Genomic DNA, 10,419 nt, shown 5'->3' on the forward strand with positions numbered 1-10,419 from the left:
CAGGGAATAACCAATAAAATTCAGACTTTGGAAAAATCTACAGGCCAAAAGCCCTGGGGTCTTCAACTGAAAAAGAGTAAGGAAAAGAAGCAGATGGAAGGAAAACTTGTCGACTTAAAAGATATATCAATTTTTTGGGGCTGCATTAGGTCTTAGGTGCAGCATGTGGGATCTAGTTCCCTAATGAGGGATCAAATCTATGCCTCCTGCATCATGAGCACAGAGTCTTAACCACTGGACCACCAGGGAAGTGCCAACATAATTGGATTTTTAGAAATGAACAATGCTAAACTATGGTATCTAGGAAATACACACTTGGCTGTAAGTCTTGTAAGAATGAGGAAGTAATTACTATAACAGTTTGGAAAATGGTTATTTTTGCAGGGAGGGAATGAGTTATAATTGAAATAGGATATATAGAAGGCTTTTTTTTATTGCTCATTCGCTAAGTCATGTCTGACTCTTTGAGACCTCCTTGGACGGCAGCATGCCAGGCTTCCTTGTCCTTCACTAAAGTTCTATTTCTTAACCTGGGTGTGGTTCAAGAGTGCTTGTTTTATAAAAATGAAAGAAATAATATAAATAATTAGTATTGTTCATTGCTTTTTAGAAATAGAATTTTTAACATTTTTAAAATTTATTTTTTAATGAAGGATAATTGCTTTACAGTATTGTGTTGGTTTCTACCAAACAGAAATATAATTTATATATGTTGTCAATGCCCTTCAGTCAAAGGCCACCAAGAACACCCCTAGTTAAGCAAGCTGGGTTTCTTATTCATCACAGTGAGAAAGAAAACACATCATGGGGAACTGGAGGATCTCGATAAAAGGAAGTTAGGAAAGAACTTAAGTTATTTGGGCTTTGTGGAGTGATTTAGGGGAGGGTTAGCTCTAGACTGGATGTTGTCAGAAAGTGGGGACAATAGGGTATTTGGTGGGTAGCATTGCGACCTTGCTTTTATTTGTGCTTAGACAAAATTATAAAGTAGCTTTGTTTTTTCCAATAAAAATGTTGGTAAAATAAACAAGATGGTAAAATTTACCGTCTTGACTTTTTTTTTTTTTTTTTCAGAGAGTAGAAGGCAATTTATTGTGAATTTGATCCTGGCTAAGTTCAGTGATCTGGAAGGCAGCAGAAGTGAGCATCACTGAGTTACTGATCCATAATGTATTTATGGAGGAACTAAAGAGCTTCTTGATGAAAGTGAAAGAGGAGAGTGAAAAACTGGCTTAAAACTCAACATTCAAAAAATGAATATCATGGCATCCAGTCCCATCACTTCATGGCAAATAGATGGGGAAACAATGGAAACAGTGACAGACTTTATTTTCTTGGGCTCCAAAATGCAGATGGTGACGGCAGCCATGCAATTAAAAGATGCTTGCTCCTTGGAAGTAAACATATGACAAACCTAGACAGCATATTGAAAAGCATATTATTTTACTGACAAAGTTCTGTCTAGTCAAAGCTATGGTTTTTCCAGTAGTCATGTATGGATGTAAGAGATGGGCCATAAAGAAAGCTGAGCACCAAAGAATTGATGCTTTTGAACTGTGACATTAAAGAAGGCTCTTCAGAGTCCCTTGGACAGCAAGAAAATCAAACCAGTCAATCCTAAAGGAAATAAGTCCTGAATATTCATTGGAAGGGCTGATGCTGAAGTTGAAGCTCCAATACTTTGGTCACCTGATGGGAAGAACTGACTCATTGGAAAAGACCCTGATGCTGAGAAAGATTAAAGACAGGAGGAGAAGGGTAGGACAGAGGGTGAGATGGTTGGATGGAATCATCAACTCCATGGACACGAGTTTGAGCAAGCTCCAGGAGATAGTGAAGGACAGGGAAGCCTGGTGTGCTGCAGCCCATGGGGTTGCAAAGAGTCAGACACGACTGAATGACTGAACTAAACTGAACTGAATGCATTTATGGCCACACCTTCATGTCTCTTACACTCAAATCAACCATCTTAACCAGTTGGAGTGTTTAAATTCATTCATAATGTTAGGCAGTCGTCAGTAACATCCATATCCATAGTATCAGAACCTTGAAACTCTATACTCACTAAGCAATGACTCCCTATTCTTTCCTTCCTGAAGTCATTCTAGTTCTGTGTCTATGAAGAATTCATTTTATATGTTCTCAGAATAACCTGTATGGGACTGGTGTTCTGTGAGGAAAGAACCAGAGAAAGGGAGAACAAAATGGCCCAGGAGCATCAAAACAGCCTGGTAATACAGCCAGAAGAGTAATAATACTGTGTGGTCCAGCTGGGAGCATCTCATCAGTTCCAGCTGTCAGAAGCTGCTCCTTATCCATCCTCCTTTTTGATCAAGAAGAGACAAAGTTAGGCCTCAGGACATACCTACATTATATTCAGATTTTCATCATTACCTAGGTTTTGCTGATTAAGATCAATTTGCTAATTGAGAAGGACCTCCACTGAATGCAATCAATCATTGAACTGGACCATCTGATACGACAATGGCTGCCCTACCAGGAGTACCTCAGTGGTACTTAGATTCTGGATAGGCTGTTTTGTTCTGTATTGGAACATAGGCAATTATCAGGATCAAGGTGACTGTTAGTTTTTTTGATAGGTCTGGAAGCCAAGGACCTAGATTATTAACTACTTGAAATCAAAACATGTCCCAGAATTCAACTGCATCTATTTCAGAGAATCAGGTTGCTTTCTCTGTTTTCCCTGTAGTATTTGCATAAGTGTAGCAGTGTTGACTTGGTGGAGTAGAGAAAACCATGGGCTATATGATTGTCCATGATAGCTCCTGTTAATTGATTTAGAGTATTTTGTGGGCTTTCAGAGCAGAAGTGGGGTTCTATATGATTTCTGATATGCCAGAGACAAGTTTTAAACGTTTTTTAGCTGTGCTATTCCCACTCAAGGAACTGTAATTGGCAGAGTATGTATGAAGAGGGAATCAGTTATTCCTCTTGGAAGTTCTCCTGAGTAATCTGTGCTTGCCTCATTATGGAGGTTTGTGTCCATATACCTTAGTGTTCATAAAAAGAAATACTCATATATCACTGTGAAAATGTACAATGATGTAGCTGCTTTGGAAAACCGTTCTTCAAAAGATTAAACATAGAATTACCATATGACCCAGAAATTCCATTTTTAGTTGTGCCTAACATTCTTAAAATTTTTCACATGATTGTTGTGAAAATATTACACAAAATATCACACAAAAATCTGTACATAGATGTTCATAACAGTGTTATTCATAGTAGCTAAAAAAGTGGAAACAATTCACATGTTCATCATTGATGAAAGGATAAGATAATGTGATATATCCATATTATTCACCATAAAAAGGAATGAATCACTAATTTGTGAGATAACATGAATGTGCCTTGAAAACATTATGCTTATTGAAAGAAGCCAGACCACACATTATATGCAGGTCACATGTTATTTGATACAATTTATGTGAAATATCCAGAATAGGCAAATCCCTGGAGACAGAAAGTAGATTAGTGGTTGCCTGGGGAGCAGGAGGAATGGAGAGTGACTGCTAATGCGTACAGGGTTTCTTTTTGGGTGAGGAAAGCACTCTGGAATTAGCAGTGATGGCTGCACATCTTAGTGAATATAGTATTGTAAAAGCCACTGAATTGCACACTTTAAAGGGGGTAGAAATAAGACCTCCTATATAGCACAAGGAACTCTGCCGAAAGTTATGTGGCAGTCTGGTCGGGAGCAGAGTTTGGGGGAGAATGGATACGTGTCTTTGCATGGCTCCATTTCTCTGCTGTGCACATGAAATTATCACAACATGGTAAATTGGCTATACTTCAATGTAACAGCTAGAAAAAAGCCTATACTACCTCATCCAAATAAATAAAGGGATGACTATTAGAGTACACATGTTGTGTATATCTCAGTTTAACAAACCAGGGACCAGGAGGCCAGAATCAACAACCTTACAGAATGTTGAAGCTGTTCATAGTCGGTGTAAGAGCCGATCAGAATTCTCTCTGCATCTTCAGGGTAATATTAACAGTTAGAGGCCTGGCTGAAAGGTTTGGGAAAGATGGTATTTCCAAATGAATGCACAACTCTATTGCTTGGCAAGTTAAATAAATTCAATTTGATCTTTCTGCTGATCTGCTTATTTTAACACTTTGGAAATTTCATCAGAATGCATGCCCTCACATCGTGGCAATTCCACAGGACCTTCCATGCTTAAGCGCTCTATTCAGAGAGAATAGAGCCCTTCATTGTATACCCTTTGTTGATTATTTTCCGGTTTGTTGCTGGGTATGTCTTGAGGACAATATTGAGCTTCACGTTTCTGCTGAGTTCTCATTGCTATATTCTGTTATCCTAGGATATCCCAGGCTCTTTTGTGGTTCTCCCTCTGGTTAATACCTTGGAAAGCATTAGGCAATCTTTTACTAAACCTGTTTGTCTTCTGTTACTTTTACTTGATTTGTCAAATGTTTTTTTCCCCATTCCTTGGTAATTTTGCTCTGATTGTTATAAGGGAGCTTTTTTTTTTTTTTTTTTTAAGGGAACAGAGGCACAGACCTAATAAGTCCTTTCCACACTGGCTCCTGAGAGATCTAATAACTTTGGGGACATACTTATACTTTAAAAAAATGTATTGTTTACAGCAGTCAAAATTAGCTGGGCATCCTATGTTTTTATTTGCTGAATCTAGGAATCTTAATGATTGTAGCTTCATCAGACTCATGGACAAACAGTGCTGGGCATTTTATGTCTTGTCTGGAGAAAAGCAGTGCCTTGGTGGCAGGAATGTGGTATTTCTTCCTCCACAGCCTTGCTACAGGATAATATGGTGGCTGTTGGAATTGAAGTCAGAGATCTCTGCACCAGTATGGTACTTCCCAGCTGTGTGCTAGGTTCAAACCTCCATATTTTGTTCTAATCATGCTATTTTCTTCCCTTACCTATTTGGGTTTGTCAGCATCTTACCTCAAACTCCTTTGGGTTAAATTCTTGCTTCATGCTACTTACTTCTCTTTGTAACCCTAATTCCTAAACCCGTTTGGTTAAAATAGCAATTTTTCATTAAAGATAGTTTGAATCAGGGATGGTTTAGTGGCTAAGACTCTGCACTCCCAATGCAGTGAGCCTGGGTTCAACCCCTGATCAAGGAACTAGATCCCACCTGCTACAACTAAAAAATCCTGCATGCCGAAGATTGAGGATCCCATGTGCTGAAACTAAGACCCAATGCATCCAAATAAATAAATTAATTAAAAAAAGATTGTTTGAATCACAGTGGTCATTTTAGGGAACTTTTGTGGATTTTAAAAAATTACTTATTTATTTTTGTGTTTCTGGCTGTGCTGTCTTTGTTGCTTTGCGAGGGTTTTCCCTAGCTGTGGCGAGTGGGAACTACTGTTTATTGTGTGCATGCGTTTTTCATTGAGGTGACTTCTCTTGCTGTGGCGCACAGGCTCCAGCCGCAGGGGCTTCGGTAGTTGCAGCACATGGGCTTCAATAGTTGTGACTTGTGGGCTCTAGACCCTGGGCTCCGTGGCATCTGGGATCTTCCTGGACTAGGGATTGAGCTCGTGTCTCCTGCATTGGCAGGTGGATTCTTATAAGTATCTTCCTCAAAACAAAAAGGAAAGTAACTCAGTTTTTTTAAGTCTTTTTGTTGGAAAGGCTTTGATTTAATGTACACTTTAGGAATATCTAATCTATTTAGACAAATCTAACATTTAAAAAAAAGAGAGAGAAAGCTACTAAATCAGATTATAAGGTCCCTTAGAATCTGTAAGAGCTTTGTGTTGTCTGTTATGGACTCGTGTGAATGTATAATAAGAAAACTCAAAGAATTTCTAAAAGAAAGAGAAGATTTTAACGTACAGCATTTTAAATACGTTAATTCTTTAAAGACTTTAAAAAAATTTGTCTTTCTAGCTGAAGCTGAACTCCAAAGGGGAAAAAAAGGAATAATTAAGTTAATGGCCTTGGTTAATAAGTTGTAGTCAGTCAGTTTAGTCACTCAGTTGTTTCTGGTTCTTTGCAAGCCCACGGACTGCAGCACACCAGGCTTCCCTGTCCATCTCCAACTCCCAGAGCTTGCTCAAATTCATGTCCATCGAGTCAGCAATACCATCCAACCATCTCATCCTCTGTCATCACCTTCTCCTCCTGCCTTCAATCTTTCCCAGCATCAGGGTCTTTTCCAAGGAGTCAACTCTTTGCATCAGGTGGCCAAAGTATTGGAGTTTCAGCTTCAACATCAGTCCTTCCAGTGAATATTCAGAGCTGATTTCCTTCAGGATTGACTGGTTGGATCTCCTTGCAGTCCAAGGGACTCTCAAGAGTCTTTTCGAACACCACAGTTCAAAAGCATCAATTCTTTGGTGCTCAGCTTTTTTTATGGTCCAACTCTCACATCCATACATGACTACTGGAAAAACCATAGCTTTGACAAGACGGACCTTTGTTGGCAAAGTAATGTCTCTGCTTTTTAATATGCTGTCTAGGGTTAAATACAGGTCACTCATTTACCACGTCATTCTACTTAATTCCCCAAACTGTGTGTAATTATTTTATATTGTTAGGTTAATCATGTTCCCATTATGGCTTGCAATTGTAATGACCTTTTATTTTTTGTCTGGTTATTGATTGTGAAAACTGATAAACATCTTTTACTATTGTGATTATGCAACTATCATTTGCTTAATACTATTGTATCATGATTGGTCAACAGAAAATAATAGAATTCTATATCAGTAAAACTATCATTTAATAGAAAAATTTGTAATCACTTTTTAAAATCCAGGTGCACAGCAGATTATCTTGGAATTCTTTGAAAACTGCAAATGCCCAGGTATTGCTATTCTTCTCCAAAGCTCCAGATATATTTCTAATGAGCAGCCATGTTTAAAAACAACTGGACTATCTGATGATCTTTTACTTTTATCTAGTTTGTTTCACTTTTTAATTTCATATTCAGAGCTCCCATTTCATTTAGCTTGTTTTCCTATTTCTCCATCTCTTTGTTGTTGTTGTTCTTTCTTAAGTCTTTATCAAGCTTAGTAAAAACCTTTTGTACACACACACACACACACATATATTATGTATAATATATATTATAGAAAGTTTATGAATTTTTGTCTAGCTAAAAAAAACTGTGATATTTTGATTCCACTTGCTTGACTTAGTATGAATAGAATGTTAGATTTCTAAATTATATTCACTCAAAACTTTGATATAATTCCATAGATTTTGGCATCTAGTATTACTGCTAAAAGTCTAGAAAATTTATTATCTTAGTGATTTAAAAAAAGATTTTTTGAATGAGGCTTGAAGCTTCTAATCCAGTTCTGAGAATATAAAGAAATGCTATGTTGTAAAACAAACAAACAAACAGGAAATTGACAAGTGATACACTATTATTAACCAAAGTACAGATTTTGTTCAAATTCAGTAGGATTTTATACTACTGTCCATTATTTGTTTTCATACCTTATTCAAGACTTCACATTGTGTTTAATTGTATTGAGCAGCTTTGGCTGCACACAACAAATTCTGGTAAATTCTCTTTTCATTTTTATTCCATTGTAAGTATTTTCTAGTTTTCCTTGTTATGGCTTCTTAGATATACCCATCATTTAAAAGTGGACATGTAATTTCCAAATACATGGGATTTTGTTTAAAGTTTTTAATATTATTTTCTCATTTGATACTAATTTATCGTTTAAGTGCTTTCTTCTCTGCAATCACTCTCTGTGTTTTTTTCAGTCTAACCTTATTGAGGTTTTCAGCGGCTAAGTTGAAGATCTCTCTTGGTAAATGTCACTTTGCTCTTGAAAATACATGGATTATTTTTAAATATCTTTTGATATTAATTTCTAACATAATTCCACAGTGATAAGAGAACAGACTGTGTATGATTTCAATATCTTTAGACCATGATATTTTTGCACCTTGTTTTATGTCTCTGTGTTCCAGTGACTTCTAGTTTACAGTCTATGGGAACTTGAATAGAATTTGTAGCCTACTATTCTGTGAAAATTGTATAAATGTTAATTATGTTAATTATGTTCACAGTGTTTTTCAGGTCTACTATATCCTTCTACTTCTCTGTGTATTTATTCTATTAATTTTTGAGAGTTTGATATTGAAACTCTAATTAAAAATCTTAATTTATCTACTTAAAAATTGTAATGTATAGTGGAACTATATGTAACCTTGTTCTGTATTTTACAAGCCTCCTGTAAATGTGTTATTGTACTTTCATAATTTAAAAAAGTAAAAATTAAAAAAAATCCAAAAACTTGAGGCATCTCACATTGTTGTACTGCAGAAACCAACACAACATTGTAAAGCAATTATCCTCTGATTAAAAATAATTTTAAAAATAATTTAAAAATGCAGCTATGTGAATTCTAAACATTTCTTTTTTCTGGTAATTTTTCTTATTAATATTTTTTCCTTTTTTTCACTTTATATTAATTGTTTTAAGTAACAAATTTAGTTTTTAAGGTCTATAACTGATTTGATCTCTTGAAAGTTACTATTAATTATGAAATAAATAAGGCTTCCCTGGTGGCTCAACAGTAAAGAATACGTCTGTCAATGCAGGAGATGTGGGTTCAATCCCTGGTTTGGGAAAATTCCCTGGAGAAGAAAATGGCAACCCATTCCTTGTTCTTGCCTGGAGAATCCCATGGCCAGAGGGCCCTGGAGGGATACAGTTCATGGAGTCACAAGAGTCAGACAACTTAGCGACTAAACAACAACAACAAACAATTATATGATTACCTAAGAAAATTAGAATTTAAAGGACAGTTAGAACAAACGTACTAAGGTAAGACAATAGCTGTTTCTTATTCTTTGGCTACATACAAACACAGTTATCCTTTATAAAGCTTAACCTTTCCCCCCAGCTTTATTGAGATATAACTGACAGGTTCAGTTCAGTTCAATTCAGTCGCTCAGTCGTGTCTGACTCTTTCAACCCCATGAATCACAGCATGCCAGGCCTCCCTGTCCATCACCAACACCCAGAGTTTACTCAAACTCATGCCCATCGAGTCAGTGATACCATCCAGCCATCTCATCCTCTGTGGTCCCCTTCTCCTCCTGCCCCCAATCCCTCCCAGCATCAGGGTCTTTTCCAATGAGTCAACTCTTTGCATCAGGTGGCCAAAGTATTGGAGTTTCAGCTTCAGCATCAGTCCTTCCAATGAACACCCAGGACTGATCTCCTTTAGGATGGACTGGTTGGATCTCCTTGCAGTCCAAGGGACTCTCAAGAGTCTTCTCCAACACCACAGTTCAAAAGCATCAATTTTTCAGCGCTCAGCTTTCTTCACAGTCCAACTCTCACATCCATACATGACCACTGGAAAAACCATAGTCTTGACCAGACTGACCTTTGTTGGCAAAGTAATGTCTCTGCTTTTTAATATGCTATCTAGGTTGGTCATAACTTTCCTTCCAAGGAGCAAGCGTCTTTTAATTTCATGGCTGCAGTCACCATCTGCAGTGATTTTGGAGCCCCCAAAAATAAAGTCTGACACTGTTTCCACTGTCTCCCCAACTATTTCCCATGAAGTGATGGGACCAGATGCCATGATCTTAGATTTCTGAATGTTGAGCTTTAAGCCAGCTTTTTCACTCTCCTCTTTCACGTTCATCAAGAGGCTTTTTAGTTTCTCTTCACTTTTTGCCATAAGGATTGTGTCATCTGCATATCTGAGGTTATTGATATTTCTCCCAGCAATCTTGATTCCAGCTTGTGCTTCTTCCAGCCCAGCGTTTCTCATGATGGACTCTGCACATAAGTTAAATAAGCAGGGTGACAATATACAGCCTTGACATACTCCTTTTCCTATTTGGAACCAGTCTGTTGTTCCATGTCCAGTTCTAACTGTTGCTTCCTGACCTGCATACAGGTTTCTTAAGAGGCAGGTCAGGTGGTCTGGTATTCCCATCTCTTTCAGAATTTTCCACAGTTTGTTGTGATCCACACAGTCAAAGGCTTTGGCATAGTCAATAAAGCAGAAATAGATGTTTTTCTGGAACTCTCTTGCTTTTTCGATGATCCAGCAATGTTGGCAATTTGATCTCCGGTTCCTCTGCCTTTCCTAAAACCAGCTTGAACATCTGGAAGTTCACGGTTCACGTATTGCTGAAGCCTGGCTTGGGGAATTTTGAGCACTACTTTACTAGGGTGTGAGATGAGTGCAATTGTGCGGTAGTTTGAGCATTCTTTGGGATTGCCTTTCTTAGGGATTAGAATGAAAACTGACCTTTTCCAGTCCTGTGGCCACTGCTGAGTTTTCCAAGTTAGCTGGCATATTGAGTGCAGCACTTTCATAGCATCATCTTTCAGGATGTGAAATAGCTCAACTGGAATTCCATCACCTCCACTAGCTTTGTTTGTAGTGATGCTTTCTAAGGCTCAC

Source organism: Cervus elaphus, chromosome 13 (assembly GCF_910594005.1).
Source record: "Cervus elaphus chromosome 13, mCerEla1.1, whole genome shotgun sequence".
In the NCBI taxonomy this organism is placed as follows: domain Eukaryota; kingdom Metazoa; phylum Chordata; class Mammalia; order Artiodactyla; family Cervidae; genus Cervus; species Cervus elaphus.